General features: G+C 38.6%; 1 protein-coding gene across 1 annotated transcript in view; it reads left to right on the top strand.

Moving 5' to 3' along the window:
• The window catches only part of THSD7B (thrombospondin type 1 domain containing 7B), a 630,654-nt gene that overhangs the window by 248,788 nt on the left and 368,873 nt on the right, over window positions 1–12,993 (top strand). The gene's annotated exons all lie outside the window — the stretch shown is intronic.

Raw genomic sequence — 12,993 nt, 5'->3', positions numbered from 1 at the left:
TTCCATGGGTCAGAGTGACAACTTTAGCGCTGAGTACTGGACAAGGCTCCACGGGGCTGGTGAGAGCCTGTATGCATATCTACCACTTTCATTCATAGAGGGAATGAGTTGCAGTTCACAATAGCAGGAAATCACATTTCTGACAAGTGTAGGGTTTTTTTCACAGCTTTTAGGGAATTTCACCTTTTCCCTCACGTGGATAGTTGATGGCGCACATGCCCCATCAGCTGTCACTGCTACTCTGAGAGACAGCTGCCCACTTGCAGCTGTGGCTGTGAGCTGGCAGCAGATTTCTTTATCTCTCCTTGGGGCAGGCCACTTATGGGGCTAAGCCAGGGCTGAGAGATGCCACAATTTCATAGCCACACAGCTGCTGATGGCATCCCGCAAGCCACGCTGCCCACTACAATGTGCCATGGCCCTTGCAAAAGGTCTTGGGGACCAGGAGGTACTTCTCTCCTAGTGAGGGTTTGCTCAGCCTGCAGAAGTGCTGGTGATAACTCCTGCAGGTGATGTCATTCTTCCTGAGAACTGCAAGCAACTTTACAAACAAAAATATTGCTACCTTTGGTCCCTTTACCAATTGGCCTGGCAAGTATTTATTTAGCCAAACACTACTGTCCACAAAGGGCAGGATTTATGATTTCTTTCTCAACTTCACCCTCCCCATCATATATTTTTTATATTAAAAGATATCATTGTGTTCCTGTTATGGTTTGTTTATAATTTATTTTCAGAACTTTGCAGGAATTCTCTAATTGTTCTGTTCTTATTGCTCCGTCGCTGCACCCTCAGGGCTCAGATGGAAACTAAGCGTGGGGCTTAGGTTGGGATGAGAAGTTGCCTCTCTGCTTTGAGCCAGTGTGACACAGGAGAAGGGAAACTGGTGCTTGTCCCAGTTCTGCTGCTTTCTTTACTAGGCGTCTGTTGCTAAGAAAGTATCTTGAGGCAGGAGACCCAGATTTTGGAAAGAAAAAATGGCAACAGATGCTCTTGGCAGTACTGTGTCCCACCTTGCCGATGCTCTCAATGATAATATGCATTGGGCTTTCTGTAAGGAGAGCAGATTCCTATAGAATCAAAAAGTTGCTGATTAAGGAAAGTTAGCTTTATAAATATGAGTGCTGGAAGCCATAGGGTGGAAGATAGATACAAGACTTCTGATCTGCATGCCTTGAAGCATTAACCCTTTCTTAGACCTAGATGGCAAATCATAGAAATAAACATCCTAGAAATACTCCTGACTCTGTACTTTTTACTCCTGACCTCTTCAGTTATTTGACATTAGATGAGAGTGTGAATTTTCAGTCTTCAGCTTTCTCATCTGGAAAATGGGTTAATATTCCCACCTTTATAGGGTTCCTGTAAAGATAAAATAGCCAAGGCAATGCAGACCATGTAAAATTGATATTCCCAACTTCTCCTCCCAAAACAATAAGAACTAATGAGTGTAGCAAATAAAACTTCACAAAACCCACAACATCGGCATAACTAGAAGACAGACAACTGAGCTTCCAATTACATTATGGAGAAAAATAAACACTAAGTCCAGTGAGCTATCTCCACCATTCCCTGCCTTCAGGGACTGTGAGGGTCCCTGAGGGATGGGGGGAGGGGTCACTGTAGGAAAGAGAAAACAGGGGAGCTAGCTGCAGATCTAAAATGGACATAAATCCACCATTGGAAAGAAAAAAAAATCATCCTATGTGTGAAAATGTTGAAAAGTGTGCTTGAGTTCAGAGCTTTTACTCCTGGGAAGAGATTTAAAAGTGCATGTCTGATCTGAGCAGGCAGTCCTGGAAGTGTAATACTCCACAGGGAGAAAGAAGTAGGCTAGTATCTTTATTTGGGTTGCATTAACCTTACAAATTAACTTAGGGGAATTTCCATCTTTATAATGTTGATTCTTCCTGTCAGAGAGCAAGGGTATCCTTGCCTATGCTCAAATCAACATTTATGTCTTTCAAGTGTTGTAATATTTCCCTTACATGGGTTTTGTACATTTCTTGTTAAAATTATCCCTAAATATTTCATACTTTTGTTGCTGTTATAAATGGTGGTTTTTTTTTTTCTCATTATCTTCTAATTAGTTATTATATGTGTAATTGAAGACAATTGATCTCGGTTAATTTTATAGCTTGTTACTTTATTGAATTCTTTTATTATTTGAGTTAATGGTACCATTATCCTCCAGGGTTTTCCAAGCATAAAATTATGTCATCCCCACATAAATATTGTTTCATTTCTTTTTATTTAAATTCTATTCAAAAATTAATTTCCCTTGTTTGAATGCATTGGTTATTACATGATGAATAGTGATAGATACAGTAGGAAATCTTGCTTTTACCTAATCTTAGTGGAGATACTGTTACTGTCTTCTCATTAAGAAAGACACTGGCTTTAGGACTAATGTAAATTTTAAGAGTGTATCCATCAATTTCTATACTCTTGTATGTTTTTTTAAATTGGAAATGCATGTAGAATTTTGTCAAATGGTGTATTACATAAATGGATTCCTTAATGTTGAACCAGCCTTGCTTTCCTTGGATAAATCCCACTTGGCCATGGTGTATTATTTTCTTGATATGGCATTGGATTCTATTCACTCATATATTATTTAGAATGTTTGCATTAACACTTAAACATGTTTTATATTCTGTATCACTTCAAATAGTCTTTATTAGTTTAGTTCTCAATACTGTATTCTGTAACAATTTATAGAGCATGAGTGCTATCTGATCTTTGAAGTTTGAAAGAATTCCCCTGTGAAACTATATAGGCCTGGTAGTGTGTAATTGGACGATTGCTTTCAGTATTTATTCTGGGGAAATTTGTCTAAGTTTATTTTTTAAATTTATGAGGGTAACATTGGTTAATAACGTTAATAACGTTAATAATTTCAAGGGTACAGCTATATATCATCTGTCCATTGCACCGTGCGCTAGTTTCCTTCTGTAACCGTATGTTTGACCCCCTTACTCTCTTTTCCCTCCCCTACCCTCCCTTCACCTCTGGTAACCACCATATTGTTGTCTGTGTCCATGAGTTTTTGTTTGTTTGTTCGTTTTGTTTGTTCACTCGTTGCTTTCTGTTTATATCCCACAGATGAGTAAAATCATATGGGTCTTGTTCTTTCTTCATCTGACTTATTTTACTTAGCATGATACTCTTAAGACCCATTCATGTGGCAAATGACAATATTTCATCTTTTTATTTTTTAATATATCTTTATTGATTTCAGAGAGAGGAAAGGAGAGGGAAAGAGAGAGATAGAAACATCAATGATAAGAGAGTCATTGATCGGCTGCCTCCTGCACGCCCCCCACTGGGGATCGAGCCCACAACCCAGGCATGTGCCCTGACCGGGAATCGAACCCCAATCGCCTGGATCTTAGGTTGGTGCTCAACGGCTGAGCCATGCCCGGCCGGGCTATTTCATCATTTTTTATGTCTGAGTAGTACTCTATTAAATATAGATACCTCATCATCTTTATTCAATTACAGTTGAAGGGCACTATCCAATAAAAGATATAAAAAACACATACAATTCAACAACAAAGCAAACAAACAATACAATAAAAAATGGGCAGCGGATCCAAACAGACCATTTTCTCAAGAAGACATACAGACAGTCAACGTATTTGTGAAAAGATGTTCCAGTTCTCTAGCTATAAAGGAAATGCAGATCAAAACCACAGTGAGATACACCTCACGCCTGTCAGAATGGCTGTTATTAATAAGACAAGAAATGACAAGTGTTTGGGAGGATGTGGAAAAGATAGAACCTTCGTCCCAGCCGGTGTGCCTCCGCGGTGAGCGTCGCCCCGTGAACTGGGGAGTCCCTGTGGGGTTCCCAGGCAGGGCCAGGCTAGGGGAAGCGTAAACTGGTGCAGCCTCTGTGGAAAACAGCACTGCAGTTCCTCAGCAGGTTAAGGATAGAGCTACCTATGGCCCAGCAATCTCTCTTCTGAGGTGTATACCCCCCAAATTTGAAAACAGTTATAAAAATATATGGACCCCTCTGTTCTTTGCAGTATTATTTGCAATACCCAAGACATGGGAGTTTTCTGTTTTTAATGAGGTCAATGTTGGTAATATTATACATTTCATTTCGGTTTTCAAATTTGTTTGTATAGTTTTTTGTGATGTTTGAAAACTACCCTTCTGATTGAAGTGTTATTTCTTCAGTGACTTATTTTGTTTATAATAGCTAAAAGGTTAACATTCCTACTATATAAAGAATTCTTTTAAAATGAGGGTAAAAAGTAAGAAAGCAAATGTAAATTTTTGTAAAAGCATGAACTAACAATTTGCATATATAATGACCTTCAGATGTATGAAAGTTCATTCATTTTTATTCATGATGGTTCTAAGGGAAACTACACTGAGGTATGATTTATCACCTATGGGAATGGCATAATTTAACAGTTTTAACAACACACTCTGAGGGTGAAACTGTGGGGAAGCAGGCAGCCCTGCATATTGCTGGATAGAATAAAAATTGGTAGGACCCTTAAGAAGTGAAATTTGTAAATATCTGTTGAAATTATGTGTGCTTTTACATTTTGATTTGGAATTCCCACTTAAAGGCATTTATTTAGAAAATGTTCCTCCCACAGTACAAAAAAATATATGCACAAAGTTACTCACTGTGGCATTATTTGTGATTGAAAAATACTGGTAGTAATCTAAATGGCCATACATAGTAGAGGCATTGAATGGAGAGTAGGGAATAGACTCTGATACATCTACACTTTATAGTGACATAGAGGTGTAAAAAAAGCCTGAGTGAGGAATAGTTCATGAACTGATGGAGACAGATTTCAAGGAAATATTGTTAAATGAAAGCTGCAAAGTGCCAAAAGTTACTATACTGTGCTACCCTTTGTATAAGAAACATTAGAAACACAGAAAGAAAACCTCGAGATGAAGACTAGTTACTTACATTGCGTGGGTAGGAATTGAGTGGAAAAGATAGAAAGAGTTAGGGATGGTGTTGGTAGAGAATGACCCTTTTGTGACTGTACCTTTTTATAGGCCTGAGTTTTAGAACCTTGTTAATGTTTCACATATTCGAAAAGAAAAAGAGTAGAAAAGAAATAAAGTTTACAGGGAAAGGGGGAAGTGGAGCTAAGGCAAAAATGAATGGAAATAAATGAACCGAACTGCACTTAAAATGATTAAACATAGTCGCAGTGAAGTGGGGTCCGGGGAAGAACTGACTCCAGTAACTTTTAAACAGAGTACAGCAGGTCCACTGCATTGTTTTGCTCAATGGCATTTTGTTATAATGCTGATGAGATGCTGTAAGAACTTGTTTATGTCAATTAGCCTATGGTAAAATTGGTTTTGTTAAAAGTTATGCTTAAAGCCACAGAACCTATCGAGGACTTTAAGGGAGGTCTTACAGTATTTGAATCATATGGTCTTGATCAAAGGACAACAAACCAACAAACACTAAAAACCTCTAAAGAAATATTGAACTAAAATTCTCTAATAAAAAATTTTCTTTACAGAGGCATGGGCTAGCAATTCTGAAACTACTCTTTACTTCATTCTGTGAGCCAGGTTTTTCTCTTGCGGAAGTGATTTTCAAGTCTGGAGAAGAAAAGTCATGGAATTAGCCCCATAATATAGATTTGGCAATATCAGTATGAAACCATGGCCTTCAGTATGAGAGAGAGAGGGAGAGATAAACATGTATATAGAGACTTTTGGCTTCAATTCCAACATGTAAAGAGCTTGAAAATCTTCATTTCCATAAGCTAGAAACTGAAAATTAACTGATTTTATTGAACCCATTAGAGAATCAAGGCCTCAGAGCAAATGCCATTCCAACATCCAGGAGAACTATATAGGTGCATCTACATAAAGAAAGCAACTGACATCAGCATTTCTTCAGGAAGTTTATTACATGAAAGCTGAAAATGCGTGATTCCCTTCGGCGTGAATTCCCATGTATTAATGAACGAAGACCAAGTCAAGTGGTCTCTGTCAGCCAGTTGAATCCCGTACCAGTCATATAACCTGCATGCCGTTTCCTGTTCAACACCACTGTGCACGCTTGTGGGCACATGCCAGGTGATGCAAGCTGTGGGTGTGGGGGAAGGGTGGTGAGTTCAGTTTTTATTTCCAAGGAGAAGCAAGTATATCCTTCATGCCTCTGTTTATACTCCATCTTTCTGCTTCCCTGCTCTTCAATTATTCAGTTCCTACTTTTCATTACTTTTTTTTTTTAACCAAAGGGCACAAAAGTGAAGCGGAAGTACTAATGAGTCTTCACTGTCAGAAATTCTTCAGAGGTCTTATGGGTACAGAAATTAATGGGATGAGTGAATCTCTCTTATGCTCATTTCTTTTCTGCCTCTGGGCTTCCTCTGTCCACTGACTGACCCTCTCCCCCAGTTTCAAAGGGAAAATATGAGGTGTATTTTCTCTTTACAATTTTTCAATGGTGTAACCTGCACAGTTGTCCCTAAACCTCTCAAAAGTAGACGAAGGCTCTTAGAGAGGAATGACTTATATTTAGCTAAAGTCTGCTTACTGAGAGTAAATGGAAAAGAGTCCCCTTTTCTCCTGTTCCTCCCAAGCTCTTAGAAGCTGCACCCACAAGATGATTCGGCTGCGACTTCAACCACTTAACCTTCTGAAGAAGAGGCTCAGGGTTTCAGGTGCTACTTTTCAACCATCTGAGTCATGACTAGATAATGCCTCTCTCTCCCTCCACTCCATACATGCTCTTTGAGTGGTCAAAATGTGTTTATAAAAGGGCTGGGGGTAGGAGCCCTATATGTATAAATGGGAATGTGTATCCTGATTAACTCCTGATTTCTGCAGATTCTCATTAAAGAGTTGTACCCTCAACAGAAACCTTTACTCTGAGATATATTAGTAAGTGAGCAGTCATACATGAAAGATCTTTTGGAAGACATATTTATTTTTGTTTTCTAGACTAGGAATTTAAATGACCTTACCATTATTCTTTTACCCTTATTATTTGAATACTGTATTAGGATACCTCTGGGGGAATATCATCATGGTTTCACCTAAGATCTTTGAGTAGGAGAATTTGAATGTCCTGGATTTGCATTATCTATTTGAAGTTAACAATAAGAAAAAACTCATACAACAGTATGGTGATTACCAGGGGGAAAAGGGGTTGTGTGGAGGTAGAAGGGGTAAAGAGGGGATAACTGGTGAAGGAAGGAGACTTGACTTAATGCGGTGAATGCCCAATATAGTATACAGATGATGTATTATAGAATTATGCACCTGAAACCTATATAATTTTATTAACCAATGTCACCCCCATAAATTTAATAAAAATAAAATTAAAATTCTAGGAAGAGAAAGAATACACAAAATACATTACGAAGCTACATGCTAATTTTATTTTATTATTATTTTTTAATATGCTTTTATTTATTTTAGAGAGAGAGGAAGGGAGAAGGAGGGAAAGAAACATCGATGTGAGAGAAAAACATCCGTCAGTTGCCTCCTGTACACACGCCAACCGGGGGCCAAACCAGCAACCTGGGCCTGGGCCCCGACCAGGAATAGAAGCGCCGAGCGTTCCGTGCACAGGACGGCGCTCAACCAACTGAGCCACAGCAGCCAGGGCCACGTGCTCATTTCAAAGCAGTTAGGAGTTCCCATCTTGCATGTAAATTCCTGGCATGTGTTATAATCACAGAACTTGGGAGATCGTCTCCTTTCTTTACCTGTATACTGCCTGGTTCAGCAAATAAGCAGTCAGCAAGGCTTTAGGACACAGTAAGTTAGTGAGCGAACTCTTCTGATAGGGTTAAAAGTATTAACTGCGAACCAACAGCTTCCTATCACATCCTTTCAGAGACTCCGAATTGCTGGTTAAGCCAAAGCCGAGGAAGACCACAGGACTGACTGAAAGATGGGGAGCGGGAAGGGAGGAGGGACTGAGGGCCCCAGGGGACACTGGGGACACAGACGCTCAAGGAGGAGTCTTAGGAATTTGTTGTTACTGTTGTTGTATTTTGTTTGGAAAAATATTGTTTTTGATATCTGTTCAAGAAACTATTAAGGCTTACTTTTATTTAAGCGGGGAGGGAGAAAGAGTGGATGACGTTAGGGCTCCCCTTTCCACCAGCGGGCAGAGCAGAGCTCCCCAGCATCCCCAGCACAGCCCTGGGCGGCCCACGGTGCAACCGAGTAAATAGCGGCTGCGCCCTCCCAGCCTGCACTTGACTTGTACCCCGTAGCCTTCTAGGTGTAGCTCTTCACTGGCAAAGGTGAATGTGTTTTAAGAGCAAGGCTTTTATGAGGGTTTTATTTTCATTCTTCTTATTGAAAGAGAATATGATATGCCTAGTTTTTTATAATTTAAGAATATGCAATATACATATTTATGCACATTATAATTACTTAAAGATTTATATAAAGTAAACACAGACGTTTCCCTTCTTCAAGCCCCTTCTCCATTCACTCCCCTCCCTCCAGTCCCAGTAACTAACAACATGATTAACATATTTTAAAAATATTTTCATATATACATATAAATATGTTTATATTTGTCATGTATTGAAATGCAGACATTTTAACCAATTCCTTTCAGTTGATTCTCAAGGATTTTGCATACTTGGTTTTAGTGATGATCATCCTGAAAAGATTGTGAGAGCTAATTCCAATACTCATTTCGTGTAGAGGAGAAAAAACCATGCTGTGATGAATATGCCTAAAATGATTTTCAGAATAAATAGAACATATTTCATCTTTGCTTTTGATAAGTCAGGATGATTTATTTCCCTATCTCAAATTTTTAAAAAACTCTTATTTATTTTCTGCTTAACTAAAGGAAATATGCAAATATAAGAACCTTGCATTACACTTTTGAACTTTACTTGGAAGTAAGTTTTAATAGAGAAGATGAAAAATATGAAGTTAGTGCAAAATATTTTCCAAAGACCAGGTGGCTAGAATGATTAATGAGAAAACAATGCTGGTGGCCAAATATTTCTAGAGACACAACTGAGGTTTGCAAAGAAATACCTCAGAATCTGACTAGACTGTTGCAGAATCTTCACATAATTATGTCCTTTTAACTCTGCAAGGAGCATGGGAAACTGGAATATTCTTCAGCCTTTAATGATTTTCCCTTTACTTAAACCCTTACATCTGCAGCACTGCCTTCTCCCTGAGATGTATCAGACATATAGATCTTCCTCCGTGATGCAATTAATTATTCAAGAGTATAGAAGTGCCTTTTTCTTCGTGTATATTTTTATATACTTTAGTCATCCCCACCCCCTCTGGGGTTGATAGATGTTCTGTAGCTGCTTGTTGACTTCGTAGGAGAACTAAATCATCAGGGTTTTTTTGTTCATTTGTGTTTTGTTGTTGTTGTTAATCCTTACCTGAGGATACTTTTTCCATTGATTTTTTTTAGAGAGAGAGAGAGAGAAATTGATGTGAGAGAGACACATTGATTGGTTGCCTCTGGAATGTGCCCCTCCTGGGGGGAGGGGTCGAACCTGCAACCCACGTACGTGCCCTTGACTGGGAATTGAACCCAGGACCCTTCTGTGTGTGGGGCCAATGCTCTAACCACTGAGCCACATGGGCCAGGGCTAAATCATCAGCTTTGATTTAAATCTCTATCTGAACATATGTTATTGTGGCATTATATACATTAAATTTATGTAAATACTTTAAATCGGGTGTTCCAGTTGTTTTAGACCTTTCTCTGCATTTTTATTTCTTTCTTGGTTTATCAAGGACTCATTTTTAAATGGGCTTATCCTGTTTATATATTTATTTATTTATTTTTATAAGCGTTTATTTGAGTCAGAATGAGGACACATGTCTGGGAGCAAGATCTCAAATCCTCCCCCTGTTTATTTATAAAGTAAATTTTTTATAAAGTATAATCCACACATAGAAATCATTGTAAATCATGGTGTTTTCTGGATGAATTTTAAAAGCATAATCATACATGAACCCAGTACCCATATTAAGAAGTAGGACATTCCTAAGTCCCGAATCCCTCCATGTCCCCAGTCCCAGTTACACATACTGTCCAAGGTAATTCTTGTTTTGACTTATAACATTATAGTCTGTTTTTGAACTTTATGTAGAAATAACCTATTTTCCCTCGACGTTATGTTTCTAGGATTTGTCCATGTTGAAAATGATCGTAACTGTTTGTGTCGTTCATTCTCTCATTACTCAATAGCCATCCGTTGTTTAACTGTGAGGGATTTATTTATTTATTGGCTCTGTTGTGACGGCCGTTTCCCTGTATGTCGGCCTCATCAAGCCCCAGCGCAGAGTCGCGATGGCAGCTGCTGCAGTTCCCCTGGGGGGCCGCGCCAGTGAAGGCCCCGGCGTCGGTGGGCACAGGCCTGGGTCCTCCACGCCCTTGTCAGTTTTGGTGCTGCTGGTCTTTTCTCTTTAGGTGTTCAGGTGGGAAAGTGGCAGTGTCTCATTTGTGGTTTAATTTGCATTTCCCTGGTAACTAAAGAGGCTGAGCCCATTTCCTATCTTTTTCAAGAAGTTCCTGCGTGAGCCTTTCCGCATTGTTCTGCTTTCTTCATGCTAGTCTCTGAGAGGACTTGGTTCTCCATATATTCTGGATATGGCAGTTTTTGTTTCATACAGTATTTTTCTTCGTTATGAATTGCACGATTTCACTTTCATAATGCTGTCTTTTGAAGAAAGGATTTTTTTTTTAATTCCTAAGTAACCAATTTTTAAAATTTTCTTTTAAGGATTCTGCTTTTTTGAGTGAACTCATGTGTGCTGCTGTTTTTACTGTTTTCCTTGAGCTGCGTGGTAGGCTGTTTCCCCGAAAGATGTCGACATTGGATCCCTTGAAACCGGTGAACGGTGCTTTATTTGTAAAGGGTGTTTTGGGATGTGGTTAAGTTAAGGATCTTGAGATGAAGATATAATCCTGGGTTATCTCAGGTGGGCCCTAAATGCCATCCCAAGTATTCTTATAAAAGAAGGGGAGCCCGGCCGGGCGTGGCTCAGCGGTTGAACATCGACCTGGTATCAGGTGATCGGGGTTTGATTCCTGGTCAGGGCACATGCCCAGTTGCGGGCTCGATCAATGACTCTCTCATCATTGATGTTTCTATCTCTCTCTCCCCCTCTTTTCCTCTCTCTGAAATCAATAAAGATATATATATAAAAAAAAAAAAAGAAGGGGAAAGGGAGAGGGAAGGGGAGGGGAGGGGAGGGGAGGGGAGGGGAGGGGAGGGGAGGGGAGGGGAGGGGAGGGGGAGGGGCAGGGGGAGGGGAGACACCCAGGGAAGACAAGGAGAAGGCAGAGGAGCAGCCCATGTAAAAAGACACGCAGGGGGTTGTGTGACCACAGGCAGGAATGCTGAATGCTACCAGTAGCTGCAAGAATCAAGGAACAGATCCTCCCCAGAGCTTCTGTAGAGAGGGCAGCCTGCTGGCACCTTGATTTGGGGCTTCTGGTCTTCAGAACTGTGAGAGAATATGTTTCTGTTGGTTTAAGCACCACGTTTATAGTAATTTGTTATGGCAACCCTAAGAAACCAATACAGGTTTCACAGGGTTTCTTAAGTTTATGGCCCATGAATTTGGCCCAGGTTCACATCGAAAAGTGAAAAATGCTCTAAAGACATAGAGACTGCAGAGTTGAGCCAAGTCTCTGTGATTCCATCTTTCTGGAATCTTGACCTCCAGATTCCTATTTGACTCAGCAGCTCACCTACTGTGATAGATAGATGATGATGATAGATAGATAGATAGATAGATAGATAGATAGATAGATAGATAGATAGATAGATAGATAGATGATAGATAGATAGATAGATAGATGATAGATAGATGATAGATGATGATAGATAGATAGATAGATGATAGATAGATGATAGATAGATAGATAGATGATAGATAGATAGATGATAGATAGATAGATAGATAGATAGATAGATAGATAGATGATAGATAGATAGATATAGATAGATGATAGATGATAGATGATAGATAGATGATAGATAGATAGATAGATAGATGATAGATAGATAGATAGATAGATGATAGATAGATAGATAGATAGATAGATAGATGATAGATAGATAGATAGATGATAGATAGATAGATGATAGATAGATAGATGATAGATAGATAGATAGATAGATAGATAGATAGATAGATAGATAGATAGATAGATAGATGATAGATGATAGATAGATAGATAGATAGATGATAGATAGATAGATAGATAGATAGATAGATAGATAGATAGATAGATAGATAGATAGATAGATGATAGATAATAGATCAATCAAGACAGTGTTATATTTGTTTTTTTAAGTTTGTTCTCAGTGGGTTTGTTGGTGTGTGTTAAGCTATTCCATTATAGCCAGAAGCAGAAGTTTGATGTAAACTCGCTTTTTTAAATAATTAGAGTTTTCCCCACTGTTTTTTCTAAGTTTACTTTGTGCTCTAGAAAGATAATTCTTTCCAGAATTCTCTAATTGTAATTCTTAAATAAGGAATTCACTGACCTAACATACCAAGCACTGAGTAGTGAGTAAAACAAGAACTCCTGTCATCCTCATTGATATTTCAAATGCCTGAAACAAAGCTACTTTGTATTTGTTCTTTACTGGCTAGGAAAATAAGAATTGTTCTGTTTTTTAGCATTAAGATGAATGTAAAGGAGCAAAAAAAGATAATTAGGATTTTAAAAGGGTATATTTTTCTAGTTCTCAATGGTAAAGTGAAAAATAATATCTAATTTTATTTATTTGTTAATTAATGAATTCACATGTGGACTAGACCTGGTTCTAGCCCAAAACTTCATCTTTCTTTTTCATTGTGATATGAGATAAGGAAAATAATTTGTTAATAGTAAAAAGTATAACTTATTAGAGCTATGAGGATTGCTTAGTTCACTTAAGAACTTAGATGACTGGTAATAAAGTTGGGACGTTAAAGCACATCAGTGAAGAGTAAGAGGTTTGTGTTAAAAGTAGTATC

This window comes from Miniopterus natalensis, chromosome 8 (assembly GCF_054644295.1).
Source record: "Miniopterus natalensis isolate mMinNat1 chromosome 8, mMinNat1.hap1, whole genome shotgun sequence".
NCBI lineage: Eukaryota > Metazoa > Chordata > Mammalia > Chiroptera > Miniopteridae > Miniopterus > Miniopterus natalensis.
This window is presented reverse-complemented; position numbering and strand designations above follow the sequence as displayed.